The 12,413-nt window shown below is 42.3% G+C and overlaps 1 protein-coding gene across 1 annotated transcript in view; it reads right to left on the reverse strand.

Moving 5' to 3' along the window:
* Positions 1-12,413, reverse strand: part of ttc28 (tetratricopeptide repeat domain 28) — a 108,401-nt gene that overhangs the window by 75,641 nt on the left and 20,347 nt on the right. The window lies entirely within an intron of this gene.

The following is a 12,413-nucleotide window of genomic DNA, read 5'->3' on the forward strand; positions in this document are numbered from 1 at the left end:
GAGAGAGGAGTGCGGAGGCGCCGGGTGCAGGAGTTAGTTTATAATTCCGTTATAAAGACACTGGAAGCTCCCGGGTAACACCGAGCACCGAGTGCGGTGTCTTGTCCTCTGTCCTCTGTCCTCCAGCCGCCGGTTCGTGCAGAGCATCGTCCGTCCGCTCCGGCAGCTGCAGCGGCTCTGAGGACTCGACTGAGCCGAGAACTGAGAGCTGCTGGAACCGTAATCCAACACTGTTACACACACACACACACACACACACACACACACACACACACACACACACACACACACACACTCTCTCTCTCTCTCTCTCTCTCTCTCTCTCTCTCTCTCTCTCTCTCTCCAGTTAATAAGTAGCAGTAACTATAACTATGCGCTGTAATAAAAATGTAAACTTGACTCTGAAACCAAATATGAAAAATCAAAGTCATTGTAAATTCACTTTTGGATTTTGCTCCACAAACGTTGCCATGGCCGCAGAGACATAATATAAAAGCCTAATGATATATAATATAAATAAATGACAGGTTGGACTTGTGCTGTGAGTTCTGTATTTTATATTCATCCTGTTTGAGACCACGTGTCTCATTTTAAAATTATGCTTTTAAAACAAAACCTGTCCAAATTTAAAAGTACTGTGACATTATATGATGAGGGCAACACTTTAACCCCACCCGTCACATAAAAGCAGTAATAACCTGTTTACAGTATTTTCCACAGTTAAATATTCATTCACATGTAGGTGGGCAGGGCATGAACTGAATATAGCTAATAGATAATATTATGACATCAGCATCAGGAGGAAACCAGTTAAACCAATTAAAATGTGATGGCAGCACTTAAAGACTGATTACATCAGGACACTCTGACCTTTCAAAATTAAACAATATTTTCAAATCAACTGGCGCTGGCACATTTTATAGCCACTTGTGGAGCCTGTTTGTTGAAGCTGTATTTCATTATCTTGGTCCTTTGGGACGTTTCCCAGAAAGTAGTTAATTCGTTAAATATGATTAATTCTCTTTTACAAGAGACTAGTGTAAACAGCATTCACTCGTTCACAAACACGCTGATAAACTGATAAACTGATAAACTGATAAACTACTGGATCATTGGCATGAAATCTTGGTTCCCAGAGGATGAACCCCCCCCCCCGACTTTGGTGATCCTCTGATTTTTCCATCTAGCGCCACCATCAGGTCCAACTTTTAACTTGTCCAACACTTTGGTTTATGACCATACCTTCTGCCTCAGTTGTACTTTGTGTTTAGCGCTAATTAGCAAATGCTAACATGCTAAGACGCTTACCTAAATCTGCAAACATGGTAAACACTGTAGCGTCAGCATGTTAGCATTGTCTTAGCGGTGTTAGCATACTGACGTTAGCATGCTGACGTTAGCATTAAGCTCAAAGCACCACTGTGGTTTTTGGAAAGAGAGAGAGGGAATTTATGAGGGATCTGATATCGCTATGGTTAAAATTAGGGCTGGGACAATTAATCTATTAGTCGATTGATATAGAAACTTTTTTGAGAGTCAATTTTTCAAGCAAAAACGTAACGATATTCGATGTTTTCAACTTCTCAGCTGTGAGGATTTGCTGCTTTTTAGTCTTTGTTACAATCATATGAAAGTTTTTATGTTTTTAACTGTTCGTCAGACAAAAGAAATTCTGATGGCATTTCTAATATGTTTGACATACCATCATCAGACTAATTGATAATACAAATAATCACTTGTTGCAGCCCTGGTTAAGATTTTTGGATGGATGGTTCGAGGGTTGTGGGGCTTTGTTACTGGAATATAAACATATGTTGGTTATTTTTGGGGGTATTTGCTGAAACCACTGACACTGTCCTAAAACAGGAACCACATGGCTGATCTGGGAGAGAACAAGTGGAGGCACGAGGAGAACCCAACACCTCTCTGTGCATCTCTGCGCTGAGGGTGGCAGGGAGGGCTGTTTGAAATCGGAGCTGGGGGTAATATTATTGTGGATCATGGAAGTTGAGAGGGCAGGGACACGGGGTCTCAGAGAAAAGCCTTCAGGATCCTTTACCCCGCATAAACAGAGACAGAAGGCAGTGAGACCCAACACCCAGGATCCCGCAGGGGCCGAGGAGAGAGGATCAGCGACGCTGGTAAAGGACTGTGAAGGTGCCAGTGGAGAGACTGAAGGGAAACTAATGGAGGATGAAACAGGTGTTAAATCATTTCTGCTTTGTCCATAAGGCTTTGTTTTTTGTTTTTTTTTAACACATAATGGACACTTAGACTGAAAGGTGCTTAGACACACGTGGAGTTTAACATCTGTGACCTAGATCGGTGGAACTGTTTGTTGTTACAGTATATCTGAAGATGCTATACAGTCTCTATGTGTGTGTGTGTGTGTGTGTGTGTGTGTGTGTGTGTGTGTGTGTGTGTGTGTGTGCAAGAATAAACGACAGAATGAAAAGGAGCAAATCATAGAAAGGAAATTCACGGTTACATGACAGCTGACAGAGTAATAGGCACCTATATGATGTAGCGGGAGCTGCTGATAATTAATGTGCCTTCACATGTCTCTGCTCCAGAGACTGTATCTCTGCACTAAGCCCGAACTGACACGTGCACACACCGACGTGCACACAGCTCTACAGGATGCAGCCGACCCTGTCGCCCAGAAATTACATTAATATATATTACTAATTTTCAAAAGCAAATACATTTTGGAGAAACATAGAAAGATTATGTTTTAATTGACACGATGAAGATACAGTATGTTGTTAATGTTGTTGCAGGTCGCGAATATACGGCGATATGGAATGTGACGGTAAAATGTTCACAGACAACATATTTGTTTCAGACTAAAATACCTGACTGCGACACGTCATCCACTTGTAGAGACTGATGGTCTTTTTCACCACCATCCTTCCCTAACCTCACAGACAGGACTGAAAATGCATTGCTTCCTTCATTCATAAAAACGTTACCTCAGAAGTTATATATTTATTTATTATATATTTATTATATAAATTAATGCTATGGCACAAAAAATCGGCACCATTAAACCACAACTTGTTGTTTTTTTAGGCGTTAGTTAATGAGCTCTACAGGTGCTAAAAGATGGATTGTTTTTAACCTTTGGACAGAGAGATGCTAACTGTTTCCCCTCTGCACAGTCTTTATGCTAAGCTAAGCTAACTGGCTGCTGGTTGAACAGACAAACATGACAACCATATAGATTTCTCATCTATGAAAATTGTCCAAAATGCCAAAGTAATTTTCTTGTGTCTTCGTCTCTAACTTCTTCATCATCAGGCATCAGGCAAAGGTGAAATTCAAAGGTGAAATTCAAAGGTGAAATTCAAAGGTGAAATTTAAAGGTGGAATTGAAAGGCTTGCACGTCGTGGCTACAGTGAACGGCTGGTGAATCTGGACTGAGATGTGTTTGTGCGTGATGGTAATGGCTTCCTCGAATCAATACCAGACATTAACTTCACAGTGTGACAGTGAAGGTAAATTGTAGTGAAGGGTGAAGATCACCAAACACATTTCCAATAATAGGAATACACACACACACACACACACACACACACACACACACACACACACAGTGCGAGATGTCTGCTTGTGTGCGACTGTCAGTCATTTAAAGAACAGCCTAATCTCCAGAAATAAACGGCCGAGGGGCAAATTAGATTTAGAGGAGAATTACCACTTCTGGCTCTGTGTGAATTCCTCACTATGGCTTTAATTTGGTCATCAGCTGAGCGATAACCTCGGCTCTATCACTGCAAGCATCTCCGCTGACATCAGCTGCTGCTATTGTTCACCATCTCAATGAGAATGAAACGTGTGGTCAGTAAATATGAGCATGTGAGCTGGAACTGGGGCGAGCTGAGATCTTGTAATTTGTAATTTTCCTGCACAGCAACTGACGGCTAACTAAGCCCCAACCCTGAAGTTTCTACTGATCCGTCAACCTTTCCAATCAGTTAACGGTGATGACGGCGGCGGGTTTACAGGTAAAATCCCTGATAATATTTGAAACAATGGAGTCTTTGATTTCAGACAGAAGGAGACAAAAGCTTCTCATTGTCGGCTGAAATAAAGACTGCTGTCAGCAGATTTTTATCAGCTGTAGCTAGCTACCAAACTAATTAACGCTAACTTGCTAAAGTTGGTGGAAAACTCCAACTCCAGCTGTAATTATAATTTAACAAGCAGTCTTAGTTTTGAAAACTGGCAACACGTTCATATGCACTTGATGGTTACATATATGATTTCATGCTAAAAGGCTGAGGCTAAAGCTAACAGGTCCTAAACAAAACGTCAGCATTATACATGTAGGTGTACGTGGTCAGTCCTAATATTATAGTACAGTATTATCAATAAAAATGAAATATGAAATAGAAAATGTTGTGTAATGTTGGAAGCTAAAGTTACATTTATGCTTTGTTTGTATTTTATCTGATGTTTATGGAGCGTAAACCTCACCAGAACTAAAGCAGAGCAGCCGCTAACGTTAGCCTAAACTGTTAGCATCCAGGGGCTTTTCTCACACAACCTGTAACCCCTCATTATACAATGTAGTTAGCAAACAGTTTGCTTTGTGGCTTTCTGAAGCATAGTTTGACAGGTTACCACTGCAGGTGGTGAGCTAATTAGCCAGGATCACAGTAGAGCAGATAACAGTTTGATCCACTCCTCACACTGATGAACACTGTGTGGGTTAATGAATGGTAACAACATTAACACAGCGCCGGGACTCTCTGAAGATCTGAACTTCCTGCCTGTTGACGTTGGGTTTAGCTCTTAATGTTTCTAAAATAAATGAGACAACTGCTGCTTTATTTGCTTGTGGTGAGGAGCTGAGGGACACAACAGGCCCAGAGCATCAAGGTTGGCGGTGGTGATGTAATGCAGGTGTAAGTGGTCACAGGTGTGACTGCTCTTCTGACTGCTTATGAAACCACAGAACTTCCCTCTCTTTCAGGTGTGTGAGTGAAGTTGAAGCGAAGAAAGAGGAGAGACATTTCCACCTGTTTCTATTAGCAATGGATTACACTCAGTCGCGTCACACCACCTTAATTAGTTGTGACATGATAGCACTGATGCCTTTTCTCTGAAGACTATGATGAAACCAACTGCGATGACATAAGACGCCATAAAAGTTCATTAAATAAATCCTCTGCTTTCACTGCAAAAATAGACTTGAAACCTTTTTATGTAGGAGACTTTGATTTTAACAGCGGCTCTAACATCAGTCCACCGCTTTGGTCTCCACAACACTTCCAGCTTTGGTGACCGCCCTGCCTTTACATCTAGCGCCACCATGAGGTTGACATACTGGGCTTTGACTGAAATGTCTTGAGAGTTATTGGATCTATTTCCAAGAAATTTAGCACAGATATTCATAATGCCCAGAGGATGAATTCCAACTAGTTTAATGATTCCTACTTCTCCTCTACCACCAGCAGCAGCTCAAGTTGTTCCAGTTTTATTCAGTGAAGTATCTGAACTTCTGCCGGATGGATAAACATGGATGGGATGATTTATCCTACTGACTGATCCCCTGACATTTCCTCTAATACAACAATCAGGTTCACATTTGTGGTTTTCAGTGAAATGTCTCGACAACTACTGGATGGATTGCCATGAAATTAGGTGAAGATGTTCCCTTCAGGATGAACTGTAATAACTTTTAATCAGACTCAGCTGCACTTGTTTACATGTTAGTGCTAATTAGCAAATGTTAGCATCATAACATGCTCAACTAAGAGAGTTAACATGGTATGCATTACCTGCTAAACATCAGTCTGTTCACATGTTCGTTGTTAGCATGTTGATGTTAGCGTTTAGCTGAAAGTACAGCCTCAAACAACATGCTGCAGACTCCCTATGTGCTATATAGTGTGTAAATTTATCACTTTATAGCTGATGTTCACATTGTGTGCATGTTAGAATGCAGCCTCCAAAAATATAAGCTTTCAAGCCACATCTCCAAAAATTCATCTTAGCACTTACCATGTGCACAATATCAAGAAGAAATCAACAATGGCAGCTTTACAAAGTTGCAGATGCTGCTCGTTGACAGCGTCTTTCAACAGTGTGTGTGTGTGAATGTGTGTGTAACTGCAGCAAAACACAAAAGGTATAAGTGAGGAAACTCCTTAACAGAAGCAGATACAACATATTTGCACATGGGGGGAATAGGGAGGAGAAAATATTAAATTTCTGTCTGGTAAGCAACCAAGCACATCACCCTGAGATCTGGTGACTGATATGAGGTTTGACAAGTATCTGCATCAGTGTGTGTGTGTGTGTGTGTGTGTGTGTGTGTCTATGGGCGAGACTGATGACTGAAGGAGGTGAGAGGGGTAAAAAAAAACAAAAAACATTTTTTTATTTCATTATGCTCATACATCCCTTGTCCTTGTCAGACAATGTGACTGACTGTCATCTGCATCCTGCACACTGAAGTGAGTTGTAGAGGCAGAGAGCCCCTAATTCAGTCTCCCAAAAGACATGCTGGCATCTGCATAGCACACACACACACACACACACACACACACACACACACACACACACACACACACACACACACACACACACCTAACATACAGCTCACAAACATAATACCAGGGCTTGAACTAGCACAAAAAGTATGAAAGTATGTAAATGTGTGACCGAATAAAATATTTTGTCACAGATTTAAAACAAAAACCGATATTTAATATGCAAATGTGTGGCCTATGTTACTAACATGTCACAGTGAGACTTGTTAGACTCAGGCCCCCTGTGTGAGGTGGCGGCCTTAAGGGACAGCACTGACTCCTGCTGTGTTGATATGAACATCAAAGACAAACTGACTGCTACAGAGAGCCGAAAACCTTCACATCTGTATTAAAGAAAGTCAGTTTCAAACAGCAGCGCACACTGCTGCCTCTACGCTGCCCACCCTGACAGCGGCACCAACACAGCAACGAGACACGGCACTTGGTGGTAAATATAAGCACAGGTAAGTGAACTGTCTACGCTCGCTGCCATTACATGAATGTTTTACAGCTGCATGTGGCTTGGAGAAATCACGACTGATTCCAGTTCACTGCAACACAACAACTGACAACAAGACTGCACCACACTATCTTTCTTCAAGCAACGTCTGCCAGCTGAGAGGAGCCTCTGCAATCCCACCAGAACCCCTGCGGTGAAAGCAAAACTTAACCTTTCATACTTGTACATTACATCCGTAATATACGTACGATCAGAGACGGGAGGGAACGTTCTGCATGTATGTGACAGTTCACATGAGACGCTCTTCTCTCTATTGTTGTTAGACACACTGTTGATCTCAAATCACACACACCCCTCAGACGCCATCAATAATGCAGCAGCTGGTTTTCTGTGTGTGTGTGTGTGTGTGGTTGTGATTTGTTTATGCTCATGGCTGGTGCCAACCTCATTGTTTTTTCATGAAAACTGTAAACTGCATATTTACAACCTGTTACAAGGAGCAAACAAAGGAAAGACGGAGGCATCGAGACACCACAGTTATGCAAATAGCACCACAGTAGGAATCTGGGGTCATTAATATACACTTCATCTCCATATTAGTGTAATGGAAATATAATGAAATTCTATCTGACTCATATATCTCTTTGATTCAGTACGCAGTATCACAGCAGCACAGGTGCAATAATATAATATAACATACAGCAAAAACCCAAAGCTACCAAACTGGCTGGCCTGTCTGACAGCTCGTCTGTGACGAGATAATAAAGTCAGCCTTGACCTTTGAACCTTGACCTTCTCCTCAGAGGCTGGAAGAAATGTTTGTCACAGGGGCCGAGAGCTGCATATCTTTATCAGGTCTCTATCAGTCTTATTCATCCCTCTGACCGTCATCATCACTCTGCCTCTAAACACACACACACACACACACACACACATCACTACACCGATACACACACACACACACACACACACACACACGCACACACACACTACGTGAACGGCACACAGATACACACACCATATGTCAGGAAAGTCAATTTGATGGAGCACTTTCCACAGCCAACATGGCTACTAAACACACACCTTGGCAGTGATGAATGTAGTGGCTCGTTGTGTATGTGCATGTGTGTATGTATATGTGTGTGTGTGCGTGTGTGTGTGTGTGTGTGTGTGTGTGTGTGTGGGTGATGATGATCTCAGCTCTGTTGTGCTCGTGCTGTTCACCTGCATTATTGACTCATTTATAGCTGCTGTTTTAGAACTGAAAGAATGAATCCCTACAGTATAATATAACAGTATTTATAATGTACTTCAGTCTGTGCAATTAAAAACAACAATAAAAACCCTCTAACACCATCATACAGTAATAAAACACGATTTCAGTTTCTAATTAACTGGCAGCTGTCCGTTAAAGCAGATGATAATTTGACCAGCTTATTTTTGCTGCCACAATAAAACACACTGGAAGGTGTCCTGATAAATAATACATCCCCATCTTCAGGTGTTGCTGTTGTGTTTGTAAAGAGTGAACACACTCGTCTCGAGCATGTTTTAAACAGCAGTAAGAGCCAGGCTGTGAGGCTGTACTGACGCACAGCGGTGCTCTGAACAACATGCTAACACTAAAGTTCACCATTAAAATGTCATGAACATGTTGATGATCTCAGTTTAGAGTTTTTTTCTGGAAAGTTGGGGGGGTTTATAAATCTACTTTTATGCCACCATAATAAATAAATGAATATAGGACTCAGAATTTAATTCCTGCGAGTGTAAATAATATTTATTTTACAGTTCCATTATTCCCTAACCATTTACCACTTCCTGGCACGTTTCCCGGAGAGAACTGTCTGTAATCTGGTATTAATTATTAGCCGGGCATCTCGGTTCATTTTCGATTTCTCAAGGACAGTTATCACCTGTCACAGACCGACCAATCAGAGCAACGAAACATGTGACTGAGCGCAGAGTGTCAGAAAAATGTGCAGGTGTTTTTTCTTTTAGAGAAAATACACCGTCCAGCTGGTTTTATACTGTCGCGGCGGCGGATTCAACAGACCTCTTTGCATCAGCAGCAGTTAACGAAATGCTTCATCATATAAAACCCGCCCCATTTTAGATAAATGGTTGTGATTGGCGCCGATCAGACCAAGCCCCGATGTGAATACACATGAGCTTGACAACCGGTGTGGTTTCCAGGGAAACTAATTAAAGGAGAAAAGATACAGATTTCTGAGTCGGTTGTTTTAGTTGAAACTAAGTGAGGTGACTTTAGCAGCAGCTGTTGATTTCCAGAAGAACTGCCTCAGTCAGATAAATGCAGTATTTCTAATCCTGGCTCCGGTCCTGGACTCAGTGAACGCTGGGATGAGCCTGATACACGCGACCCTGAAGGTTCACACCGGGTCTGAAACCAGCCGGCGACCTTCTGCTCCACGTTCAAGGTGAAACTGACATGTTGTGCAACAACACATGGACAACTGCATCAACTGTAAAATATCAGCACAAGAGGGGATGTCAAGATCACACACACACACACACACACACACACACACACACACTCATACGGTGAATCCATTAATTCCAACGAAAATCAATAAGCTTTCCCTGTGGCGAATGAGGAAATGATATAGGATGGTAGGAAGGAAGAACGTGAAGAAGAAGTTACAGAGCACGCAGGTGTGTACCTGACTGTAAAACAACTATCACGCGTTCACCTGAGCGGCGGCGGCGGCAACCATTGTTTTCCAGATGAAGAACCATTTTTCCACAAAGACAAAGCAAAACAACAAAACTGACAAAACACCACGAACAGAAAGAAAATAAAAGGACATTCGGACATTTCACTCTTTTTCTCCTGTTCTGGAGTTTCAGCACAGACGGTTAAATCTTAAAACACTGGTGCGGACAGAAGCCGATTTCCCATTAGACACACAAGCTGTTTTCAGATTTATCAGCGTTTAGCGTGAACACGGTCTGAGTGTGAGATAAAGTCTGCAGGAGTGTGGCTGCATCAGTCTGTGTGGCCTCCAGGCGCCCACCACAAATGAGACCATTCATCTTTGCTACCATACATGGCCACTAACACTGTCTCTTTCTCTGTCTCACACACACACACACACACACACACACACACACACACACACACACACACACACACACACACACTGCTGTCTAATCTGTTCATTCTTCTCTGCAGACACAGCAGGTATTTCACCTGCTGTTATTTCTGCGTTTCACACTTCCTGTGCACGGGTGCAGCGTCCAGCGGCTTCATATCTGCTTTGTTCTGGATTTACGGAGTGCGTTGTTTTTTTGAGGCTACCACGGCAAACCCTGTAAACTCCTCCAAATTAAAATAACGCAATACGCCGTTTGTCCTTTCCCTCCGGAAACAACTCGCAGAAGCGTTTTCTGACCTGACGCCACCGTCGGGAGGACGGCGTTATTTACTCTGAGCCGAGCAAAAACAGTGACAAATCGCTGCTGTTTCCTGAGGCGACAGCGCCGTGGTTACGGTTTGGTTTGGTTTAGGCAGAGAAACGACTTGTTCAGGCTCAGAGAACCACCGTAGATTGAGTTCAAATAATCCTCACAAATGACAAATTTACACCACAATCCTTCTTTTTGCAGATACATCAAGTATCAGCATATTTGAGACTTGGCAGATGTGTTCATCAAAAACATTTCCTGCTTATGTTGATAAAAACAAAGAGACAGGGATTAGGAGGGAAGTAGTGGTCTCTCATTTGTCACGTATCCAGCTTTCGTTCCATAAGTTTGATGGTGGGTTCACAGTCTCAGTATTTGTACAATAAATGGACGCCTGACAAAAAACGAGACTTGAATCACTATTATTCTATATGTGAGGAGAAATCCTCTTGTACATCCACTAATAGCCCTGAAGTGTGGTCTGTAATAAGCAGGGAACAGAGCGGCATAATAATCCTTTCACCTGTCTGTGCTGTCAAGTGCAGGGGAAGCGGGAACCGCGTGAATCAACGGCGAATAAGAAAAAAGTGCGTCACATCTAATTTTACTCCGGCACTCAGTGAGGAAGCTTTAGTTAAAGATCTTTGATAAATTATATATCTCTTGCCAACAGTGAAAGCTCTCTGTAATGCAAACCTTGATGGAGAGCTTTCCTTAATCAGAAACACTCCTCGGGGGAGGGGGGGGGGGGGGGTGCAGAGGATGGAGGGAGGCTGTGTTTGTCGCTGCTTGTCCTGTGAGGGCAAAGAGTTTTTTGGAGATGGTGGAAAGTGACACAGAGGCAAAGCATAAAGAATTAAAGATGCTGTAATCTGATATGAATTATAATGATGCTGCAGCCGAATTTACTTTCTTCAAACGTGGATTAAACTGTTTTTGGACGTATGTGTGAAAAACAGCATCCGACTGCAGTGATTGACTGACAGGTGAAGGCCGGTGACACTGACGGCAGCACGTCATGACATGAAACGTAAACAAACATGAAACATGGACAAAGGCGGGAGCTCATTTCATTTCTTCTCGCGTGGCGATTTTAGACTTTTAACATATGTTAAATCAGCAATAATCAATATTTTCTTCTCAGCGTGTAATGTGAAATGTGAAATGTGAGATGGGACACAACTCCACAGGTCCCCTCAGTTCAACGGAGCATTTTAGCATCTTTCAGCTCCTTGTTTTGGTTTTACAGCTTGAAACTTCAGTGATTTTGTTCATTTTCAGCGTTTTCATCAACTTTGTTTCCAGAAGCAGCAAAAAAAAAAAATATATATATAAAGAAAAATTAGCTCTTGAACATAATGGAGCATTTAGAAGCTAAAGAGCCAGATATTCCCCTCAGGAGCTGGTGGAGACAAAACACAGCGCTAAAAGAGCGGGAACATCATCACTATATCATATCATCATATATATATATATATCCATAGAAAATCATATCTGTGACTGAGTGAGGAGTGAAGAAGAGATAAAAAAGACCCCCCCCTCTCTATATCACACACAAAATAAATCAATGTAACTGAGAACACACACGCACACACACACACACACCAGACTAACACAAACACATCCTCTCCCATCCTTGGCTGTGAATCACACAAGTGCAGGTCAAGAGTTCAGAGGTCAGATGGCGCCATTGGAGAAAATGGTCACATGGGGGTCAAAGTGGCGCCTAATCAAAACAGCACAGACATAGAGAGAGAGAGAGAGAGAGAGAGAAGGGGGGGTGTTGTTTGGTTATCAGATCTGTCCAGCTGTGTGTGTGTGTGTGTGTGTGTGTGTGTGTGTGTGTGTGTGTGTTCCACTTATCAGTGCGCACATGTTCGTGCAGTTAGGAAAAAAATTATTGATTCAGTAACAGATCCAACAGCTTTTGACATTGATCTCTTCCCCTTGAGAACTGGGTGAGAGCAGGAAGGATGGAGGGGGG

This window comes from Seriola lalandi, unplaced genomic scaffold (genome assembly GCF_002814215.2).
Source record: "Seriola lalandi dorsalis isolate HSWRI2012SDOR001 ecotype SW California unplaced genomic scaffold, Sedor1 jcf7180002054666, whole genome shotgun sequence".
In the NCBI taxonomy this organism is placed as follows: Eukaryota; Metazoa; Chordata; class Actinopteri; order Carangiformes; family Carangidae; genus Seriola; species Seriola lalandi.